This window comes from Myxocyprinus asiaticus, chromosome 24 (assembly GCF_019703515.2).
Source record: "Myxocyprinus asiaticus isolate MX2 ecotype Aquarium Trade chromosome 24, UBuf_Myxa_2, whole genome shotgun sequence".
Classification (NCBI taxonomy): domain Eukaryota; kingdom Metazoa; phylum Chordata; class Actinopteri; order Cypriniformes; family Catostomidae; genus Myxocyprinus; species Myxocyprinus asiaticus.
The window spans coordinates 14,593,500-14,605,943 of record NC_059367.1 but is presented as its reverse complement, the minus strand read 5'-3'; the positions used below and the strand labels follow the sequence as shown (position 1 = coordinate 14,605,943).

Here is a 12,444-nt window from a genome sequence, read left to right as displayed (position 1 = left end):
ATGACCAAAGTGTCTAATGACCAAAGTGACAAACGTGCCCAAAGCCACAAAGAGAGGGAATGGTCAGAGGTAGATGCTATCCAGGATCCCAAAGAGAAGGTATAAATCATTATTTTAGTTTTTATATATATATTATTTATATATATGTAACTCTTCTAAAATAAGATCACATTAACTTCTAAAATAATTACATTATATTTTACAGATGTATGCACTGTGGGAGTCCAAAGGAAATGAAACAGTGATAGCAATCCTCTCAAGTCACGAGACGTCCAACACAATTGTTTTGAGAGTCACAGATTTCAAAACACTTCATCTCCACATAAATGGCTAAATGGCAAGGTAAGACAAAATGTGGTTACTGTTATATTAGATTAGATTAAGATTATGTGATAATTTTATGCCTAACTAAACTATTTACACAGAATTATACTGCCCCTTTAAATGAGTCTTTTTGTCCTTTTAACAACAAATATGAAGACCACTGAATACTACATCCAGCTGGTGAGGTGTCAGACTAAAACAGCACAATGCATTCTCATTCTCAGTCAGTACACTGTAGGCATCATCATGAAAGGAAGTAATGATGCCATAAAGATACAGTTAATGTCAAAGGTAAATAATATCCTGTGAGTTATTAACTTCATGCTTGCCATTCTATTTTTGATCAGTGCTATTCTCTTATGCCTATATTAATTATTAGGGCATTAGGACAGAAAAACAGGTAGATCGAAAGAAAGAAAGAAGATAAAAAAATGCAAATGCATGCTTCTGACTATAACAGAACACTGAATGTTAATGACAAAGTTCACCACATTCCTTTGTTGACCAACTTATGGTGAGCTAATGGTTACGCCCAGAGTGGATACATTGATTACCAAATGACGAAGAGGTCTGTTGTTATAACACTTCTGTTATTCATATTTACACCACAGGTGAAGTTTGATGATTATGATGCAGAACTAGGAGTCCTCAATGTGAAAAACCACTGGAAAGTGTTGGCAGGTTTCACTTTTGGTACTTGAGCATTATACAAACAATATACAGTATATTTGTATATAGAGTGTAATGTAATCATATAATGTCAAACAGTTTAAAAACACACCCTTCAAGGAGCTGTCATAAGAATTATGCATCATAAAGTTCATAATTGAAAACTTCTGAAAGATTACTGTAATGAATACCTTTATTATAATGATGTGTTATTGTTTGCTATTTAGGATGTTCTTCCAAATGTGGCTAAATATTCTTCAAAGGAAAGAATGGTCATACATCCGGCCATCTACACTGCACCACACCAAGCAACAAGATGGGACAAGTTGTGGAATTTTTATTATGAAGGTAACAATTTATGACACCAGAACAATAGTGTGGGGAATTACATTCATAATAATTTGGTTTGTATTATTAAGTGTACTCTAATTTCCAGATTGCAGAGGAAATTCTCACACAATTTCCTGATGTCCCAAATGAAATTCATATTGATGGGTGCAAGAATGCAGCTGAGAAGCTGCAGAAAGAGCAAGAACAGTGTTTTATTTATTTATAATTGGAAATCACACTCACCCACAAGTGAGGTAGTTTGTAGGTTTGGACTGATAAAAATTGATAAAAATTGTGATTAATAATAGTCATAATAATTCGATTTTAAGTCATTATTATGAGTTACTATCTCATAAGTGACTGCTTCCCTCACATCTCTGACATATGTTCAGCCATTTCTCCACCTCCCCATCTCCACCTTATTTCAAAATGATCTTTCTATTCCTAGCTTTAGTCAGATTGTTCAGGAGAGATCTTAGAGCCCAAGCCCAGTCCAATGCTTGAGCCCTTCCAGTGTGCCAAATCTTTTTACCTTAAATATGAAAATAAAATTAATTTAATTTAATAAACACATTTAATAAAGACTATAAATGGACATTCTCTCATCATTTTCTCACCCTCATACCATGTATGACTTTCTTTTTTTCTGCTGAACACAAAAACAAGAGTTTTTGAAGAATATCGTAGCTCTCTAATTTCAGACAGTGTAAGTGAATTAGTACCAAAATTTGTAGCTCAAAAACACATAAAAGCAGCATAAAAGTAACCCAAACGTCTCCAGTGGTTTAATAATCGTCTTCTGAAGAGATCCAATCAGTTTTGTGTGAGAACAGACCAAAATGTAACTCCTTTTTGACTTTGTATGTTGACATCAGCAGTCTCCTTGGCGATCAAGATTTCAAGCTCGATTACACTTCCTAGTGCTTGACATGTGCAGTGCCGCTAGATGGCGCTAGGAAGTGTAATCGAACTTGAAATCATGATCATGCATGTAGGCTGCAATGGCATGATGTACAGTGAAAAAGGAGATACATTTTGGTCTGTTCTCACACAAAACCGATTAGATCAGTTCAGAAGACAATTATTTATCCACTGGAGTAGTTTGGATGACTTTTCTGCTGCTTTTATGTGTTCTGTGAACTTTAAAGTTTTGGTGCCCATTCACTGACATTGTATGGACCTACTGTACAGAGCTCGGATTTCCTTCTAAAAATCTTTGTGTTTAGCAGAAGAAACAAAGACATACACATCTGGTATGTCATTAAGGTGATTAAATGATGAGATAATTAAAAATTTTGGGTGAACTATTCCTTTAATCTGCTCTAGGACCAACAGAGAATATGTTCTTTCAGCACTATTTCTATAGATTTCTGGCACAATCTATATGTAGTTTGCTCATAGACAATAAAGGACATGGCTTTATAATCAGATCTCTATTTAGAACTCTGTTAAGATAACCCACAAAATAGATTCCATGATTTTGTTAATCTCAGATCAAGATAAAAAATATCATAGCAAACTGACAAGTTCCAAGACAAAACCACATGTGTCCTGCTCAGAAGAGTAGTTCTGTCAGGATTCAGACTAGTTGCGTTGTATGTTTTGCGCTGTAAATGTTTTGATTTACTAAAAAGTACATAAGAGTCATCCATTGTGGAAACGGACTATGCCAGTTTTCAGTTCACTACCCTAATGGTTCATCTTTGGAAGTCTCCAATCCGTGTGCAAATGGTGATTCATTGGAAAATAGATTTTACCACAAAACGTCTCATGCAATTGGGATATTTAAATAACCAAACTGCCCCATATCCACAGTTTCAATCCAACCGTAGTCCAATTCCTGAACAAACGATTCTTATGCACAAGACACATTTAGTGGTGTCTTTGAGCTGTCAGTTTATTATAATAGTTGACTTTATCTATGATGAACAAAATAATGGAATGCCTCATGCGGATGATCTAAATAGAGTTCTGAATAGAGATCTGTCTATAAAGTCATGCAGTTTTTAGTTTAGAGCAAAAGAATGTAGAATGGACCAGACAAGTATAGAAAAAGTGTTGAAAGAACAGATTAATTGTTCTGATCTCACTATTTTAGGGCAACCCTCCACATCTACAATAACCCCTTCACAAACTGTATGCATACAATACATTCACAAGTTCACCGGTTCTGATTCACATAGTCCTTGAGCACATTATGGTAAACAAACTTGGCGTGCTGCTACTGCTATGAGTTATGATATAGAAAGACATAATTATGACAAAATTTTTCATTATTATGAGACACTAAGTCATTATTGTGAAATACAAAGTCAGTATTATGAGATACTAATTCTTTATCATGAGATACTACGTTTCTTAATATTTTGCAATAGTAAAGGCTAATTTATACTTACTGGGCAAACAGACTTCAATTAGTTTGCCTGAAATTATGACAAAATGCAATGATAGTTTTGTTCTGCCAAGGTGTTTGTTTGATGATAACTTCCATAGCAATGAACTACTTTTAAAATGATGCTGTGCATATTATAAACACTGGCTTCGTTCACCTCGGGTGCTTTACTTTGTCCAGGAGAAAAAAGTCCAGATTCTGCCATAGTATGTATTTTATTTTATTAATTGTTATTATTATTATTACACTTTTTTTTTTTATTTTTTTTTTTTTATTCAGTGTGTGATGCTTGTCAACTATGTGGCCTAAGAGTCACTTTGGGTATGTATACATTTTTTTGTCAGCATAAATTAATGTGTATGTATTTGGTTACTGAGAATTAGAAGCTGTAAATGTTCATATAGAGATTACTTTAGTGTCCCTTGGTTTTTCTATTGTTTAATATACAAGGTGTACATTAAACAAATAATACAGCATTCATGTATTTTCTGTCTCGTTCCTCATTCCTCAATCTCAGAGTTCTAAGTATCTTCTGGATGAAAACCTGACAAACACAATGTGCTGAAATCAGCCAAATGGCATTTATAAAACTTTTCATAAACTTTTATTTCCACATTTCAGATATTCAGGGTTGCAGGGATCAGATGTATGAAAACTCGACTGTGAAATATTTGCAAATCAGGATGGTCAATTTCAGCATAGTTTAATCCAAGTGCATAACTTTCACAGGTTGGCCGTTGATTGGTGTTTTTGTTGTCTGCTTGGACCTATAGAAATGTGTATTTTTTACATTGCAAAGGGGATAAAGCAAAATGATGTGCTGAAATTAGCCAAATGGCATTTGTGAAACTTTTCACAAATCAAGATGAGCCTGAAATGAGTGATTTTGCATGGTTATTGGTACTTTGTTTATCAGAAATGGCCTGTCAGGTAGATTTAAAAAATAAAAATAAAAATTGTAAGTTTTACTTCAATATTTAAGATTACTAGTGTTTTAAGCATCTGGTGGATAGAAAACTTTCAAACCTTTATGGTTTTTCTGCTTGAACTTATGAAAAATAGCATATTCCAGTTTGCAATGAGATTGCTTCGCCCCCTTGTGGTCAACTTTTGAAGGTTATCTATAAACCTAAATTTTGTTGCTATGCCAGTGCGCCTGTCTATATGATCTGCGAAAATATGTTTGTGAAATTTTTTTAAAATCGAGCTTTGTCAGAAACAGGTGAAGCTGCATGATAATTTCTAGTATAGTAACCAGGAATTGTAATTATTTGTAAAAATGCACATTTACCACCTTCCTGATTTAACGACTTGGAAACACCTGACAGACAAAAAAAGATTTTTGAAAAAATTATTTATAACTGGTTGGGAAACACTAGCCTATCTTATAGACAGTGCATCATAAGACAATATTTGCTCAGTGTTGGGCAAACTACCCTAAAAATGTAGCTAGCTAAGCTACCAACTACTCAACAGAAAAATTTGTTAAGCTAAGCTAAAAGCTACACTTCAGAAAAAGTAGCAAGTTACACTACATGCTACATGCCAAAAGTAGCTTGCTACATTTAAGCTACTTCATTTTTTTCAACCGCAGATGCGCAGAGCATACCGTCATAGACAAAGCATCTAAAAGACGTATTCACATGATGTTTATCAAAGCCATGATACATTATATTACAGTTTAGTGCAATACAGTATACAAGTAAGTGCAATGTACGTATGTGCACGTAAAAAAACCCAACATGTAAATTCATATTTAGACATGCTACCTATACAAAACCATGTGTTCAACATGTAAAATCCCTATTTTTACATGTTATGTTTCATATTTATACTACTACCTCTACTAACGTGTTCAATATGAAAAATGACTATTTTTACATTTAGACTACTACCTCTACAAACCCATTTAAACGTAATTTCATTTGTACATTTCTGTATAAAAACTCAGCTTACATACAGTATACTATACATCTTATCCTGTAATTCTGTGTCTAGCTGTTGTATTTCTGTATGTACTGGAAGCTTTTGATAAGAGGCCTTTCTGAGTCATTCAGATTGAATCGTGAAACGATTCAGACCACGTGTGACCAATTCATTGTAAAGAACCGACTCAAATGAGTGATACATTTGTGATCGGACATCTTGAGTTCTGATTCAAAACTGGCATTAGTAAACACCGGGTACAAAGCGTGATATAGTGGTGTAGCTCTTGTCAAAAATATGACTGAAAAGCTACCTGATTGAAAAACTAGCTAAGCTACCACCTCACTACTGAGAAATGTAGTTACACTAATAAGCTACTGCCCATCACTGTATTTGCTACCAGATGTTTGGAGTTTTTAAGAGTATTTAAATATGACTTAGCATCCTTCTTAAAAATAAAAATAAATCTTTGAAAATGTGTTATTCTGAATATAAAAATTTGCTAGCAAAAGTCATACATTTGTATTGGATATTTGATCTTCCGTTCTGTAAGCGTTACCATAGCAACAAAGTTGACAACAAGTTTCAGCGAAGTTAGTCAGCAATGTAAACGACTGCTGTAGAAATATATTTAGTTGAAGATTCCCATCGCTGTATTTGTAAATTTTGCTTTCGGAAGCAGAAAGTATCGTACTAGCTGTTAATATAATTTGTCTTTTTCCCATGAACATTGAAACGTGGATGATTTATCTACAGCTACACATTCTGTGAGAGAGACGCCAACATGCTGTAACTCCTGCAGTTTAGCGAATTTATAAAACTATGTCTCACATATTTGTAGGCTATATAACCCAGTGTCACAGTAACTTTGCTCAAAGGTGTGGTTGCTTGGAAATATTGTCTCGATATATGTAAAATATTATAACACTGAACTGTCACAACCTTGCTGTGGTTTGTATAATCATTAATGTTTGGTGCTTCTAAAAATAATTAAAACAGGCAATGATTTTCTATATGATTTAGGGCTATTTATTTACTGTAGGGGTTAGTTCACCTAAAAATGAAAATTGTGTTACATTTACTCAACCTCATGTCATTCCAAACCCATATGACTTCTTCTGTGGAACACAGATGGAGAAATTAGGCAGAATGTTAGGGACTGACAGACTTTCAATGTATGGAAAAAAAGATGCAATGAAAATGAATAGTGACTGAGAATAAGATTTTGCCTAAACTCTTCTTTTGTGTTCCATGGAAGAAAGAAAGCCTTTTGGGTTTGGAACAACATGAGAGTGATTAAATAATGACAGAATTTTATTTTTTGGGGGGATCTATCCCTTTAATTAGAAAACCCCTTTAATCTCAAGATATTGTTTTTAATTAATTGTAAATAGTATTGCTTGTTTTGCATTGATCAAATGAGTTAAACACAATTTGTCTCCAGTAGCGCATACAATAAACTCTGGTCTGAAGCTCACGAGGAGCTCAGTTGTTTGCTAGTGCAAGAACATCCAGAAAAACCACTCCGCCCCCAGAGAGACCGAGTAGTGTTCTTCCAAAGGCTCGCCACCCTCTACGTCCGCTATGTTCAGATCTTCAGGCAGCTTGAAGGGGCCTATGACCAAAGTGTTCACCCCCAGAAGAGGCGTGTTATTCGGCAGGTGCTGGATGGTGTGATGGACCGTGTTCTGGAGCTCAAGATGAAAGGGTAGAAAAGGAATTTTTAGAGTACCACTATATATAGACGACATCATCCAAGACATAAAATTAACTCCTGTGAGTCTTAATGGGTCACCTCTTATGCTCTAATGGAATTTATGAAGGTTTTGACAGTTGTCTTAATTCAGCCATTTGTTTCAATTAAATCTCCATCCATGTTCTTTGTCAACGGAGGACCTTGAGTTTCCAATCCTCAGGTAAATTCATTTGTGAGCAGAACAAAGTGCTTCAGGACAGAGAAAGAATGTTTGCCACTATGTTCAACCAAATGAAGATGACTGAAAAACCAGAAGTGAGTTTAATTTCTTTTGGTTTCTCATGTAGTTCATCATAAAAAGCAATCACTGGATAGTTTTAGACTATTCTCTTGCCTCTCCAAGCCTCCTGTAGTGTAGAAGCTGACCCTGGAGAGAGGCATTAAAATAATCCAGGTGGCTGAATGAGCACGACAAGGTCGACTAAGGGCCAAGTTCATGAAAGAGATCCATAAAGATTCTGATAGACAGAAGAAAGCTAAGGAACAAGAGGCAGTAACCACTGACCAGGCTGCAGTTTGTATCCAGAAGATACAGTATGCTGATACTAATATCTTTGAAATCACACAATACATATCTTAAACTAATCAAAATCTCTATTTAGGTGTGGAGAGGCTTCACTCAAAGGAAAATGACAAAAAGGCTGCATGATGAGGAAATGATATTTCTTGGAATGGTACTATGAATTATATATTTATTACCCAATTCATGTACTCTGTATTACATGCAAAGCATATCATCAAAATGATGTGCTCTGTATAGATAGTTGTAATTAAACCTTAAAGATTTTGGGCTATTCACTGTACTTCTGAGGCTGGACCACAGGTTAAATATGCCACTATCGTGTTGGCACCAGTAGATGGAACTATAACACAGGCTTTGGCGTAAACCAAAAAAGGCTTGTGTGCTGCTTCACTGCCCAGATAGTCACCGACCTAACAGGCTGTTTTTGCACAAAGGCACCTTTTAAGGAAGCTAGTTTCAGACAGACTGCCTTGCAAAACACCATAACATCATGTCTTATGATCTAAAACAAATTCAAGTGAGCTTTAGAGATAACCAATTGAAGATTTAATGACTACAATGTTTATTGTAAAAACAATCAGATTAACCACCTTAGTAGGATATACAGGATGTTACACAAACATTGGATTCGGATGTCCCTGGTTTTTCAAAAAACATCTGTCTGGTTTTTCCATTTCATTCTCTGGCTGTGCCATCCATAGGCCATGGATCCAAAACAGTCATATTCATCCCCATCCAAACTGATAGTCCAGAACAATGAGGCCAACAGGCAGACCAGACAGGACAAACATCAGGGATGACTATCTGAAATCTATCAGCTCTGTTGTATTTAAATTCAGGGAAGTGGAGGGCCCTGAAATGAAGGAGGCCATGCAAGATCAGATCCGATAGTGGTTCATAGAGTGTCGGTGAGAATCTTTAGTCAATCATTTTACTCAACCATGGATCACCATGAAATTAGTCTTACCACTGTGTTTTACGAATGTTGTCCAAGAGCATAGTGTTTTCCTTTAACATATAAATAACACAAGTTCTTTTGAAAAATGATGCAACAAGTTCATTTCCTGACTACCCAGAAGAGGAGGATGGAGGTTTAGCTCTTATATTTGCTGATAAAACACCTGAGCAGGTAAACATGTTTAGTACAAACTACAGTAGACATGGCAAAGTTTATCTATTTCAAACAACAAGCCTACTTGGTTGATAGAAAATGCTCAGTAGAATTGGGTCATTCTGGTGAAATGGTCAAATTATGCTATTTGTGTGTGCCTATAGTGACTTACAACTGATTTAATTAACAGCATACTGAACTTAGTCACATAATTTAATAGATTTAACTCTGTTTAGTGTCTAATGTAAAATACAGTTTAAAACTAAACATACATTTTTTTTTTTAGATGTTTGTTTTTCAATGGAATATCAGGCAATTTGTCTTATGGCGGTATCTGGGCTTGAGGTTGGGAACATTTCTTGAAAGCTCAGCAGTAGCATTATCAAATAAATATTTCTGGCACAAGTTGCACTGTTTCCAAAAGTGACCAATTACATACAGTACAGTATGTTTTGGATTTTCTTTGTCCATCTTGTCAAGTATGCTTATGCTTAACTGATTAAACAAAAATGGAATGAAACAAATTCGCCAAGTGTGCTACTCTTTTCACGTTATCTTAAAATATGTGTAAAATATGACTTCCTCTAAAGCTGGTGGAGGAGCTGGCAGCAAGGGAGGAGGAACAAACCAACAAAAAGCAAAAAGGAAAGGAGATAAAAGAAAAAGGAAAGAAAGAAAAAGGAAGAATCAAAGATAAGGTAGGATCTGAGGAGAGGACCTGATATACACACAATTTAAAAAATAAAACTGATAACTAAACAGTGAATAGGAAAGAACAACCACTGAATTTGAGAATAGAAGTATTTTATGTACTGCTTTGAATTGAGATTTTCTGATACATAACATATAACTGTGATGTCACAGGAATTAAAACCTGGACTAAAGATGCTACCATCTGCCTACTTGGAAGATCTTGAAAAGGGACACAAAACTTTTTCTTGCAAGGACAAACAGAAGAATTAAACAATCATGGTGTTAAAATAAAACACATTGTTTTATTGGCCTTGTTAGGAGATTATCTCTGTCATTTGCTTCACCTGTAAGTGGTCATAATGTTTTGGCTCATCAGTGTTTATATTATATATTAAATAATTTACTGTTTTTAAGGGGACTACAGCTACCTCGGCACAACTCTGCGACAGACTGACATTGAACCTATGCCATCTTTATGTGATGTTTGGCATGTTATAGCCCTCTATGCTCTTTTACCATTTGGTGACAACACCTAAAAATTTACATATTTTTATTTTAGAAATTCAGTGTAATAATGACACTTCAATATGAACTTCTTCATGTTCTGTCAAAATGAACTGGTCAAACAAAACAGTATAAATTCTCTATCCTATAGGTTCCCAGGCAGTTCATGTGAAGGCTCCCCCAGTGAAGGCTATCTTGCTAGTGGGGCTGTCAGGAGAGGGCAAGAAAATGTTGGTCCATGCCATCTGCCGGGAGACTGGAGCCAAACTATTTGACCTTTCACCTATAAACATTGCTGAAAATACCCTGGCAAGAGTGGACTGCAGATGATGCTGCATCTGGTGTTTAAGGTAAAAATCGTATTTACTGTAGGGGCACTGTTATTTTGGCCTGTATTGATAATTGAGGTGCTCTGTATTCTATGCAGGTAGCCAGACTGATGCAGCCCTCTGTGGTATGGATTGGAGAGGCTGAAAAGATGTTTTACAAAAAAGTACCAAAAGATGAGAAGGAGGTAAAAAGTGACTTTAATTTGACCTGTCTAGTAGTGTAAATGAGCTGTGTTCATGGGTTTAATTCTGTTGCATAGTTAGATCCCAAGGGTCTGAAGAAAGATTTGCCCAAGATTCTCAAGTCCATCAGAGGTGAAGATTGTGCTCTAATAGTGGGAACTACAAATTATCCACACAGTGCAGACCTAAAATCCTTCTGCAAATTTTACAGTAAGATCATCCTCATTCCTTGACCAGACTATGCATCCAGATACGATGAGTTAATGGTTTTACATTTTAATGTCAGCAAATGGCATATCATAAAGTGATACGGCTTCATACATTATGACATGGAAGTTTCTGGAAGTTTCTACATCTACATACTTTTTTATTGAAAAAATAGCTAATTTGATTTAAAATCAAATGCATCATAATGTTTCCAATCTTCATATTTTCACAGTAATATGGAAAGAGCTGAAAAAAAAGAATGGAGGAGAAGTGACCAGCGATTTGGATCTCAGCTCTCTGGCAAAGATCTCTGATGGCTACACCCAAAGTCACATGGTGCAGGTATTGCGTCGCATCTTGACTGAACGGCGCATTCAGCAGCTTGCTAAACGACCGCTTACTGCCTCAGAGTTCGTGTCCGCTTGCTAGAATCGATCCTGTGTTTCAGGAAGAGGAAGAGGCCCTAAAAGTAAACAATTATCTCTTAAATTTCTATGATAGCATGGTTTCTCATTGCACAAAGTAGCTGCTAGATAACATTCCAATAAACTATTACATTTTGAGCGGATAGTCTCTAAACCTAAGAAAGAAATTGAACACCCATGGTAAAAAATAATATGCCAGTCCTCTCTGTATCTTTCTTATAAAACAAATTGTTTTTTCACAGAACTGGTATGCCAAGGCTCCCCTTGGAAAGATGAGAATTAAAGCTGCCTCTGGGAAAGAAGGTGATAAAGAGGCCCCAAAAAAGGGAGACAAAGGTGGAAAGAAGAAAGGAAAAAAGTAACAATATGAGTATTAACATGACCAACCACAATTCTAAATTTCCCTGCTTTAACAATAAATGTATTTGTTTGCTTATGTCTCATTCCCTTGTAATTTGCTATTTTTGCTCACTGTAGTCATTAAGGCAGTGGTTTGTGAATCTATTAATACACATAAATCACAATCTTCATTTAACAGGAGATGCCTAGTCCATATTAGAGTGTGCAAACTCCTATGTGAAAATGAAGATCACAGGGCTTATCATATATACCCCACTGTACTTCCCCCTCAATACTCTGGCATTTACTTTGCATATTTTTGTAGCTGACTTGCAAGAAAAATCCATATCTTATAAGTGGCGATTACTAGATTAGGCCTCAAAAACAAGAAGAACAAGGAGATAATGATGATAAAATACTCGGAGACCCTGAGCTATTTTCATTTTTACGATGAAGGATCAAGGTTAAAGAGTTAGTTCACCCAAAAATTATCATAATTTACTCACCCTCATACCATCTCAGATGTGTATGTCATTCTTTCTTCTGCAGAACACAAACAAAGATTTTTAGAAAAATATCTCAGCTCTGTAGGTCCATACAATACAAGTGAATGGTGATCAGGCCTTTGAAGCTCCAAAAAGCAGATAAAGTCAGCATAAAAGTAATCCATACGACTCCAGTGGTTTAATAATTGTCCTCTGAAGCAATCCAGTTGGTTTTGGGCGAGAACAGA

The 12,444-nt window shown here is 35.6% G+C and overlaps 1 pseudogene; it reads left to right on the top strand.

Annotated features, from left to right (window-relative positions):
- Positions 1–11,734, top strand: LOC127415371 (dynein regulatory complex protein 11-like; annotated as a pseudogene).
- Positions 11,735–12,444: the final 710 nt, after the last annotated feature.